Here is a 12,921-nt window from a genome sequence, read left to right as displayed (position 1 = left end):
AACAGAAGTAACAAGATTAACACACTCAGGAGTTAGTTAAGGTTTTACAGTGTTACTCTGAGAAGAAAGCTGTGGATTAGTTTTGTGCAGTGCATTCGAACTTTGGTGTCTATGCCCATCCTTGCTAGGGACAGGCGCGTGTCCCTAATGGTTAGTATTATTAGTGTTTTTCCTACAAAATTTAGCAAAGTGTGAATAGTATCCACACTTGAAACAAGTTTTATGAAATGCGGGACATTGCGTTCTGTCTTGACAGGACTTACCACAACCTGGACACTGCCGTTGGTTTTGTCCTCTGTTCTGTTGTTGTCTGTAGAACTGATGAGGGGGCTGTTGAGGGTGTTGACGTGACCTTCCTCTATCTGTCTGTACACTAGAAACTTCCTGAGCTTGGCGTAGTTTGTTAATTTCCGTAAGGATGGTTGACATGATGGACGCCATCTGTTGGTTGTCATCAGGCAGTTTAGGTTTCTCCTGATTGATGGTCAGGTTCGCACAGGCCAGCTCCGCCTGAACAATATCGAGGCTATGGCGAAGATCTGTGAATGTTTTGGGTTCCCTCCCAAGTACTTTGGCTTTATACTTGGGAGTGAGTCCATTTGTTATGATCATTACTTTCACATCCTCAGATAAAGTTGGTTGTTTTAGTCCTTCTTTTTCTGCTCTGGCCAAATAGGTTTGGGGTTCCTCTGCGTCCGGCCTGTTTCATTGTCATGAACTTAAAGTTCATGGCAGCAGACTTGAATCGTCTGTCGAAGGCTTGTTTGAAGGTATAATCATGTTGGCTTTTTCTGATGGTGGTAAGCCGTTTAGCCAAACTAAGGCAGCACCTTCAAAATGGCAACCAAACGCTGCAATGGTGTCCCTGTCTGACAGCCTACACAAATGCTGCCAGTTCTCCATTGACGGCCACCAGAGGTCAGGGTCAGCACCATTGAATTTTTGAAGTGTAATGTTTATTAATGGTGCCGCGACAACCGTTTGTTGGAGGGGTTGCACCGCAGGAGTTGGAACAGGAGGTACTGGGGGAGGTGGTGGTAGTCCTTGTGATGATGTTGACTGTGTTGTTGTTGTTGTTGTTGCTGTTGTTGCTGTCGTTGACATGGTGAAACTGCGTAAATTATTCCTCGGAACTGTTGAGGGCTGAGACTTTGGACCTTTGTTGTAGTTGATTGGACAGTTGTTTTGCAGCCTCTTCATCCACGGAATTTTTGGATCGCTTCACCAAGTTTTTATAAAGTTTTTGTTGGTTTTTCTGTAAAATATAATGGAGACAGCTTTTCAAATAGATGTTTCTCTTTATTCGTCCAGTCCGAAAGTTTCAATAAACAAAATCACAAAAGTTATAAAGATAATAATGACAATCTGTTAGTTATACAGTAAAAGTTACGAACAACAATCTATAACGTAAACCTATATTGTTATAGGAGACCAGAGACTAAGATACAACCAGAGAATAATAATGTACATGGGGAAAATTAGTATATAGCTTGGCATGAGAAGTTTAGGATGAAGGCTGCTGAAGATTATAATTACAAGTTTGATAAGAAATTATTGAACACTTTTATAACTTCATAACTGATAATTAAAATGTAAATAAGGTATAAGTCAGATTAACCAAACAAGTCATAATTACTTTATAATTTAGAAGTTTGAAATATAATTTATATATATATTACTAGATGTACAATACTGTTTAGAAACATTGTTTGTAAATATTCCTAATAGTCTACATTCAAAACATAAACAATAACTGGTCATCCTACACAATGAAAATACAAAGATTGTATTTAAAAATAGAACAGAACAAATGTTCAGAAACAATATAAATATACCTGCTGTGTCACAACACATTATTATAAAATAAATCTACATGTATTTGAAATCTGTGAAACATAGTCTACTCAAAATCGCATTCGATGATTATTCTATCAACAATTACCTTCTTAACTTTACATCGTAACCAATCGATTACATTATTGATAATCATAAAAATAAACTTTTCAATCAGTTCTTTCTAATCTCAGCATTCACATAAAGGGAAGTTGACAAGTTAACAAGGGGGATAACTCTACATGACAAATTGTATAATTTGATCAAAACAAGGGAGGTAACTCCGTAAGATTTTAAGTAACACTCAATAAATACAAGGGAGGTAATTCACTAAAATTTAAAGTAACAAGGCAATTAACAGATTGATAGATCTGGTTAGATTCACTTATAGGTGTTTTCAGTAAATGTTTAGAATGATTAATAAAGTGAAATGGTTACCAAAAAAGGAATATAAGTGATTCAAATGCTATCATATTTTGGTTTTAACAAAATAACAAAAATGATAATTTGCAATGAAAAAGCAATGAAATACATTCAAAGTGCTAGGAAAAACAATACTTGATCAATAATTTAAGGATAACAAATTAGAACTGTTGAAGAGTTATTAAAATGTTACCATTCATTTCTCTTTAATAAAAATAATAATTAAATAATGTGTAATGCAAATACATTGTAAAGACTTGTGGTAGACTCATGCTATTAAAAACATTTGACCAATATTCAGTTGATTTTGGTCTTCTGAAAAATCGACGAATAAAACAACCATAGATATCCTTTGTGGTTTTTGGATAGAGCTGTACTGTTGTCCCATTACCATCCATTCTATGTAAACGTAAGGTCTAGCGTCAGTTCTATATTGGTATGTACATTGCTCAAAATAACATCTTTATATTTAGCAGGAATAGAGTTCATGATAATTTTGTAATCATTTAAAATTATGTCTCTAGAAATATCTGGATTACTATCCTTAATAACATCAACTATTGCATTTGAGTGAATGAACTTAGATTACGACTTCTTAAAGTCAAATGCTTCACTTTAACTACACCAGCTTTGGAGAAACATTCAATAAATACAGGTTTGTCATTGTTCACAAATATTGGGTTGAAAAAACAAAGGCTGTTCATACACAAAAAAAGTTGTCCTCATTATAGAAGACCTCGTTAATAGACTGAATACATACCAGCCTTTAACATTTCGTGATAAACAATAGGTAAAGATCTAAGATACTTATTAGGAAACTTACAATAAATAACCTCAAAATCGAGATTTAAGTTCAGAACTTTGTTAAAAAAATACTGACCCATACATTTCCAGACTGCTGTGCAAGATGTATCTAACCACTTAAAAGAAATTTTAATCTAAATGCTTTAAGTTTTAACTCAATTATCAGGTACATTCAAACCACCATCTTTTCTTTTGCCAATAATGGTGTCATAAGCCACCAAATGCGCACCTTTATGCCACAAAAAATTCTATACATAGTTTTTTTATTTCAGTAATAGCAGCTAGAGGTATTTGTATGTGACGTTAGACAATACCAACATCTGGACATCAACAATGAATTGATCACAATAGCTCTCCCTTGTATAGTTAATTGTCTCTGTGACCACCATTCTCAAAATATTTCTGATATTAGCAACTTTATTATCCCAATTCTTTTCATTGCATAAAACGCAAATCTATACCAACATACACGCCAAGGACACAAATAACATCTTCGCATAATTTTATATCGAAACTTATCAAGCTCATTTTTGCGAGATATTACCCTGGCCAACACATAGAATTTCAGATTTATCTTTATTAATTTTGGCACCAGAGCCTTTGCTATACGTTTCCAATAATTTAAAAACAATTTCAATAGACTTTTTATTACCGAGTGTTAAAGTAGTTTCGTCTGCGTGCTGGTATACTTTAGAATCAAAATTTGTGTTAGGAAACAGTGATACCCATAACATCAGGAGATTTCAAAATCATACTTCCCAGAGGTTCTGCAGCCAAAACATATAGCATCGCAGAAATTGGACAAGCCCTGCCTTACTGAGTTCCGAATCGAGATGAAACTTGGTAAGGTTACCATTATTATTTTACAGAAACTTGAAATATTAGTGTAAAATATCTTAATCCAATCAACAAAATTTTGCCCAAAACCAAATTTTTTCTAAAACTTTAAATAGATACGAATGACTAACACGATCAAAATGCCTTTTCCTGATCAATTTTAAGGATATATCCCTCACAATCTTCTTGCGAAGCTAGATCGATAATATCTCGCACACAAAAAATGGTATCCGCTATATCACGCCCAACCACACGCCCGCAGCAAGACTGAAAATCAGAAATAATAGAAGGTAAAACAAATTTAAGTCGCTCAGACATAACCCGAGCTAAAATTTTATAATCAAACACATTTAAAAGACTGATAGGTCTCCAATTTTTCAACATAGTTTTATCCCCCCTTTTCTTATAAACAAGATTAACAAACTCCTTGCTTCATACTTCTGGTCAACTCCCTTTCTTCCCATATACTTTGTACAATTCGAGGAAAAATGTATTTTAAATCATCAAAAAAGTGACAATAAAATTCAACAGTCAAACCATCTAAGCCTGGACTTTTATTTTTAGACATGGACAATAATGCCTTATGTATTTCATCAATAGTCACAGGCAAATCACATTTAACTCTATCTTCATCAGTTACTCGTTTATCAATAAAAGATAAAACATTCTCAATATCATTATCATCTGTTTCTATACAATTATACAATTCGTTATAAAAATTGAATATTTCATTAGACATTTCATCTGGCGTTGATAAAACATTGCCATCAACATCATGTAAACTTTTGACAGTATTACACTTCTGTCTGTACTTTTCTAATTTTAAAAAAATAAACTAGTGTTTTTATCACCATCCACAGCCCATTTCGCTTTAGATCTTAAAACAGCACCATTACATTTTTCTTGTTCAAACTTCTGTAAATTCTGCTTAAGCTCATCATATTTACTAAAATCAAAAGATCTCCCATTGGCTATATCACAAGAATAATTATGCAGCTTATTCTGAATCTTATAAAACTCGGACATTTTCTGTTTTCTTCGATCCTTACCGTAAACTCGAGAAAACTTTTTAATTTTATATTTCAAATTATCCCACCAAATTTTAGGTTCAGTGACATATAAAGGACAATGTTTAGCAGAATCTATTAAAGACCTTATTTTTGTATTAAAATCATCTTCTAACAAAAAACAATTATTAAAAATCCAAATACCTGGACCTTTACTTTCACTATCACAGTCGATTTTCATAACTACAAAGCAATGATCACTGAACGAAGTATCATTATAGTATACATTTTGTACAGAAGAACTTATGGATTTAGCTACTAGAAAGTATGGTCTATACGACTTTGCGATAAAGTATCTAAACTCACTCGTTTGCGTGAAAAAAACAGCACAATTTTTGTTTCTAATTCTCCAAATATCGTGAATATCACATGAAAACATAAGACTTTTCAATGCCGACACACTAGGATTCACCGTATGTACTGTAGCACCCGTACGATCTGGAGTGGACAGAGTAGTATTAAAATCACCCCCTGTAATCAGATTCTCCAAAAAAGGTCCTAACCAAACTTTCAACCGCTCAAAAAAAAAAAAACTTTTCTTTCACTAACAACATTCGGGGCATATATATTAACAATATTCCAAACAATTATCATCAATCGTTATCTTAATTCGTAAAACTCTTCCGTCATAACCATCAAAATCAATAAAACCATCTTTTAAATCATTAGACACTAAAATAGCGACACCTTTCCTGTTATCATTACTATTGTTAAAAAAAATCTTACCTTTCCACAGGTGACTTATTTGATTGACAAAAGTGTCATCCCAGAAAGTTTCTTGCAATAAAACAACTTAATAATTATGATACTGAAAATATTCAAATAAATTCTTAACTTTTACAACATCTCTTAATCCGTTAACATTTATAGATGATACCGTAAACATAAGAAAACACAACAAGACAAAGTTCATTATAAAAATTATTTAACTTTTTTGGCTTTCTTCTTCCTCTTTTTCTTTTTCTTTACTCCCGCCATTTCCAACCTTTAATTTTAAAAAATCTTTTCCCTGAGCAACACCATGTCTCTCAGTTACTTTCTTATCATCATCCCCCTCCTCCTCTACACCATCGTTATCCCAAAACTTGGAACACATTGGCTGCGCGAGGACGTCGCCAAAGCAAACATCATTACCGTCAGTTAAAGTGATCTGACTCTGGACGGATTCTGATTCACGATCGACATCCGTACAAAGACCGTCACTACCACCACCATCAGCATCACCGCCGCCATCATCATCATCATCATCGCCGTCGTCATCGTCATCATCCCCACCACTGGTGCTCATAGATTCTGAGCTATCACCATGCCCATCAGGTAACGGAATGGAATCTGCGGTTCCAACTTCAGAGCGCGAGACATCATCACTGGCAATATCACACACCTCGTCCGAATCTCCGCTATACTGGTTATCGCCAGTGTCAAAACATGTACAGTCATAGCGCCCACACCTGTCACAAAGAGTGTCGACACACCTGGGTGCGCGCGAACAATCACACTCAAATCGAATCTCTCCACATCGCACACACGGCTGTGTTTTGCAAGCCCTCCTGAAATGACCTTGACCTCCACACGTGAAACACACAAACTGTGGACATTCGCGGAACAAATGTTGATCCGAGTAACATAGTGTACATACCTTCAGCTGATTATCATGAATGACACGATAGTAATCAGTTCCAAATTTCATTGTATACGGTAGGGATTTCAATGTCGGGGGCAATTTCACACGCACATATCGCGTATCATCAGCAACAGTTGTCCCTTGATAAAAACGACGTTTAATCGGCGAAACCATTTCAACATTAAGCTGCTGAAGCTTATTCACGATTTCATCGTCACTAATATAGGCAGGAAGATGGAGGAAACTCACAAGCGTAAACCGCTGAGTGATATCGCGACAATCACACCTTTTACCATCAATAACAACACCATCCCATAAAATGTTTATTCCAGCTCTACCTTCTAAGGTCACTTCAAAAAGGTTTCCAGATTTCGGGACACAAGCGAAAACTGAACCCTCACCACAAAGTTCCGATATTTCATGAATAACACGTGCCGCCTTGATATTTTTGTTGTCCAACACATCCACTACAACAGTGTTATCTTTAGAATATTGTCTCTTCCCACCGGAGCCTCCTCCGAGGCCGCCATCCCCCCCGGTAAAAAACCGGAAACGAGAATAGGGGAAAATGTCAAAATTCGCAGAAAAAAGTCACATAATATATTTCAATATATATAAATATTCAAAAGTCACAAATTTAGGGTCAATGACCCTTCCTTACCACCGATGTTGACAGATTTGAATTACGCACATAGATAAACGTCCATTCGCATCAAAGTCCAAACCGGAAGTCTAGTATTTTCTTAGATTGCATCATACTTGTACTTTTAATTGTTTAATCAACATCTCCATATACCTTCGATGTGTATAGTAGTTTGTTCATACGTGCAATAGTAAAAATGATTGCATTTCCAACAAATATTATAATGCAAGTCTGATCACAGTAGGTTTGTTGGTTTGATTAACTTTACGTCCTATTAACAGCCATTGTCTTTGGACTTCCGGTTTGGACTTTGATGCGAATGGACGTTTGTCTATGTGCGTAATTCAAATCTGTCAACATCGGTGGTAAGGAAGGGTCATTGACCCTAAATCTGTGACTTTTGAATATTTATATATATACCGATTACCGCTGAAATATATTATATGATTTTTTTCTGTGTATTTTGACATTTATCCCTATTCCCGTTTCCGGTTTTTACCGGGGGGATGGCGGCCTCGGGAGGAGGCTCCGGTGCACGTGGGAAGAGACATTATTCCAAAGATAACACTGTTGTAGTGGATGTGTTGGATAACAAAAATGTAAAGGCGGCACGCGTTATACATGAAATATCGGAACTTTGTGGTGAGGGTTCAGTTTTAGCTTGTGTCCCGAAATCTGGAAACCTTTTTGAAGTGACCTTAGAAGGTAGAGCTGGAATAAATATTTTATTGGATGGTGTTGTTATTGATGGTAAAAGGTTCGATTGTCGCGATATCACTCAGCGTTTTACGCTTGTGAGTTTCCTCCATCTCCCTGCGTATATTAGTGACGATGAAATCGTGAATAAGCTTGAACAGCTTAATGTTGAAATGGTATCGCCGATTAAGCGCCGTTTTTTATCAAGGGGGGACAACTGTTGCTGATGGTACGCGATATGTGCGTGTGAAATTGCCCCCGACATTGAAATCTTTACCATATACGATGAAATTTGGAACTGATTACTATCGTGTCATTCGTGACAATCAGCTGAAGGTATGCACACTATGCTACTCTGATCAACATTTGTTCCGCCAGTGTCCACAGTTTGTGTGTTACACGTGTGGAGGTCAAGGTCATTTTCGGAGGGCTTGCAAAACACAGCCGTGTGTGCGATGTGGAGAGATTCGGTTTGAGTGTAATTGTTCGCGCGCACCCAGGTGTGTCGACACTCTTTGTGACAGGTGTGGGCGCTACAGACTGTAGTTGTTTTGACACTGGCGATAACCAGTACAGCGGAGATTCAGATGAGGCGGGTGATATTACCAATGATGATGACTCGCGCTCTGTTATTGGAACCGCTGTTTCCATTCCGTTTCCCGATGGAACGTGGTGATAGCTCAGAATCTATGAGCACCAGTGGTGGGGATGATGATGCTGACGATGACATTGATGATGATGATGTTGATGATGGCGGTGTTGCTGACGGTGTTGGTAGTGACGGTCTTTGTAAGGATGTCGATCGCGAATCGGAAGCCGTTCTGAGTCAGAACACTATAACTGACGGTAATGATGTTTGCTTTGGCGACGTCCTCGCGCAGCCAGTGTGTTCCAAGTTTTGGGATAATGATGATATAGAGGAGGAGAGGGATGATGATAAGAAAGTAACTGAGAGACCTAGTTCTGCTCAAGGAAAAGATTTTTTAAATTAAAGGTTGGAGATGGTGGAGTAAAGAAAAAGAAAAAGAAGAAGAAGTCCAAAAAAGTTAAATAATTTTTATAATGAAGTTTGTCTTGTTGTGCTTTTTTATGTTTACGATATCATCGTTCAATGTAAATTGCTTAAGAGATGTTGTAAAAGTTAAAAAATTATTTGAATACTTTCAGTATCTTAATTATAAAATTGTTTTATTGCAAGAAACTTTCTGGGATGACACCTTTGTCAATCAAATAAGTCACCTGTGGAAAGGTAGAATTGTTTTTAACAATAGTGATGATAACAGAAAAGGTGTCGCTATTTTAGTGTCTAATGATTTTAAAGATGGTTTGATTGATTTTGATGGGTATGACGGAAGAGTTTTACGACTTAAGATAACAATTGAAAATAATGATTGGAATATTGTAAATATATATGCTCCGAATGTTGTTGGTGATAAAAAAAAGCTTTTTTTGAACGTTTAAAAGTTTGGTTAGGACCATTTTTGGAGAATCTGATTACAGGGGGTGATTTTAATACTACTCTTTCCACTCTAGATCGTACAGGTGCTACGTCACATACGGTGAATCCTAGCGTGTCGTCATTGAAAAGTCTTATGTTTTCATGTGATATTCACGATATTTGGAGAGTCAGAAATAAAAATTGTGCTGTTTTTTCACGGAAACGAGTGTGTTTAGATACTTTATCGCAAAGTCGTATAGACTACTTTCTAGTAGCTAAAACCATAAGTTCTTTTGTACAAAATGTATACTATAATGATACTTCGTTTAGTGATCATTGTTTTGTTGTTATGAAAATTGACTGTGATAGTGAAAGTAAAGGTCCAGGTATTTGGATTTTTAATAATTGTTTTTTGTTAGAAGATGATTTTAATACAAAAATAAGGTCTATAATAGATTCTGCTAAAAATTGCCCGTTGTATGTTAATGAGCCGAAAGTTTGGTGGGATAATTTGAAATATAAAATTAAAAAGTTTTCTCGAGTGTATGGTAAGGATCGAAGAAAACAGAAAATGTCCGAGTTTTATAAGATTCAGAATAAACTGCATAATTATTCCTGTGATATAGCTAATGGGAGGTCCTTTGATTGTACTAAGTTTGATGAGTTAAAACAGAGTTTAGAAAAATTTGAAAAAGAAAAGTGTAATGGGGCTGTTTTGAGGTCAAAAGCGAAATGGGCAGTAGATGGTGATAAAAATACTGGTTATTTTTTAAAAATTGGAGAAGTATAGGCAGAACTCTAATGCCATAAAGTGTCTGCATGACAGCGATGGAAATGTTTTAGCGTCATCTGAAGAGATGTCTCATGAAATATTTAGTTTTTATAATCAATTGTATAATTGTATTGAAACAGATGAATGTGATATTGAAAATGTTTTAACTTTTATTGACAAAAAGGTATCTGATGATGACAGAATCAAGTGTGATTCGCCTGTAACTGTTGATGAAATACACAAAGCTTTGTTTTCTATGTCTAAGTCACTGTTGACTGTTTAATTTTATTGCCATTTTTTTGATGATTTAAAATATATTTTTCCTCATATTGTGCAAAGTATCTGGGAAGATAAAGAATTGACAAGAAGTATGAAACAAGGGGTTATTAATCTGGTTTATAAAAAGAGAGGTGATAAAACTTTGTTGAAAAATTGGAGGCCTATTAGCCTTTTAAACGTAGATTATAAAATTTTAGCCCGGGTTATGTCAGAGCGGCTTAAGTCTGTTTTACCTTCTATTATTTCTGATTTTCAGTCTTGCTGTGTGGTTGGGCGTGATATTGCGGATACTATTTTTTGTGTGCGTGATATTATTGATCTTACTACACAGGAAGATTGTGAGGGGTATATTCTTAAAATTTGATCAAGAAAAGGCATTTGATCGTGTAAGTCATTCGTATTTGTTCAAAGTTTTGGAAAAAATTTGGTTTTGGTGGGAATTTTGTTGACTGGATTAAGATATTCTACACTAATATTTCTAGTTCTGTAAAATATAATGGCAATCTTACCAAATTTATATCCATCCGGAACTCAGTACGGCAGGGCTGTCCAATTTCTGCGATGTTATATGTTTTGGCCGCAGAACCTTTGGGAAATATGATTTTGAAATCTCCAGATGTTAATGGTATCACGGTTCCTAATACAAATTTTGAATCTAAAGTGTATCAACATGCGGATGATACTACTTTGACACTTGGAAATAAAATGTGTATTGGAAATGTTTTTAAATTATTGGAAACTTATAGTAAGGGATCTGGTGCCAAAATTAATAAAGATAAGTCAGAAATTCTATGTGTTGGCCAAGGTAATATTTCGCCAAATGAGCTTGATAAGTTTCGTATAAAATTATGCGAAAAGGTTATTTGTGTTCTTGGTGTGTATGTTGGTACAGATTTACGTTTATGCAACGAAAAGAATTGGGATAATAAAGTTGCTAACATTAGAAATATTTTGAAAATGTGGTCCCAGAGACAGTTTAACTATACAAGGGAGAGCTATTGTAATTAATTCATTGTTGATGTCTAGATGTTGGTATTGTCTAACGTCACATACAATACCTCTGGTAGCTATTACTGAAATTAAGAAACTATGTATTGATTTTTTATGGCATAAAAGTGCGCATTTGGTCGCTTATGATACTATTATTGGCAAAAGAAAAGATGGTGGTTTGAATGTACCTGTTTGAATTAAAACTTAAAGCGTTTAGATTAAAATTTCTTTTAAGGTGGTTAGATACTTCTTGCAGAGCAGTCTGGAAATGTACTGGTCAGTATTTTTTTAACAAAGTTCTGAATTTAAATCTCGATTTTGAGGTTATTTATTGTAAGTTTCCTAATAAGTATCTCAGATCTTTACCCATTGTTTATCACGAAATGTTAAAGGCTTGGTATATCTTTCAGTCTGTTAATGAAGTGTTCTATAATGAGGACACCTTTTTTGTGTATGAACAGCCGTTGTTTTTCAACCCAATATTTTTGAACAATGACAAACCTATTTTTATTGAATGTTTCGCTAAGGCAGGTATATAGTTAAGGTTAAACATTTGACTTTAGAAGTTGTAGCTAAGTTCCTTCACTCAAATGCAATAGTTGATGTTATTAAGGATAGTAATCCAGATATTTCTAGTGACATAATTTTAAATGATTACAAAATTATCATGAACTCTATTCCTGCTAAATATAAAGATGTTATTTTGAGCAATGTACATACCAATATAAGAACTGACGCTAGACCTTACGTTACATATATGGATGGTAATGGGACAACAGTACAGCTCTATCCAAAAACCACAAAGGATATCTATGGTTGTTTTATTCGTCGATTTTTCAGAAGACCAAAATCAACTGAATATTGGTCAAATGTTTTTAATAGCATGAGTCTACCACAAGTCTTTACAATAATGTATTTGCCATTTTTACCATGTGATATTGTTGATGTTCACTATCGTATTGTTCATAATACTATATTTACCATGGAAAAGTTGAAGAAAATTGGCACAGTTAATAATGACCAATGTCTAGTTTGTAAAACTGATTCAGAAACTTTACAGCATTTGTTTCTTGATTGTTCAGAACTTTCCGATTTTTTAGCCTACATCCAAACATTAACAAAGAAACTTTTTTCAAAGGCTGATCAGCATTACTTATCGGATATTTCTTTAGGAAGTCTTGTACTTCTGGGTTTCACAAGAAAGATCAAATTCACAAATCCGTATTTCATTAACTTCTTTTTTGGAGTAGTTCGTTTCTGTATATTTTAAAAGGCGCAACTTAGTAGTTAGTAATATGTCAAAGTTGAATTTGAAAACTTTCTTTAAGTATACACTTAGAAAATATTTTGATTATATAAGACATTATTATCAAATGGCAAAGAAATATCAGTTGTTCAAAAAGTATATTGCTGCAGATAATGCATTGTTAAAAGGTGATGATATTTCTTTAAATTCTAATGATTTGAGTTCCTATGTTTTAGATATCTAGTTAACACTATTGTACTCATTGTCTT

Source organism: Argopecten irradians, chromosome 3, assembly GCF_041381155.1.
Source record: "Argopecten irradians isolate NY chromosome 3, Ai_NY, whole genome shotgun sequence".
Taxonomy (NCBI): domain Eukaryota; kingdom Metazoa; phylum Mollusca; class Bivalvia; order Pectinida; family Pectinidae; genus Argopecten; species Argopecten irradians.
Note: the sequence above shows the minus strand (reverse complement) of the source record.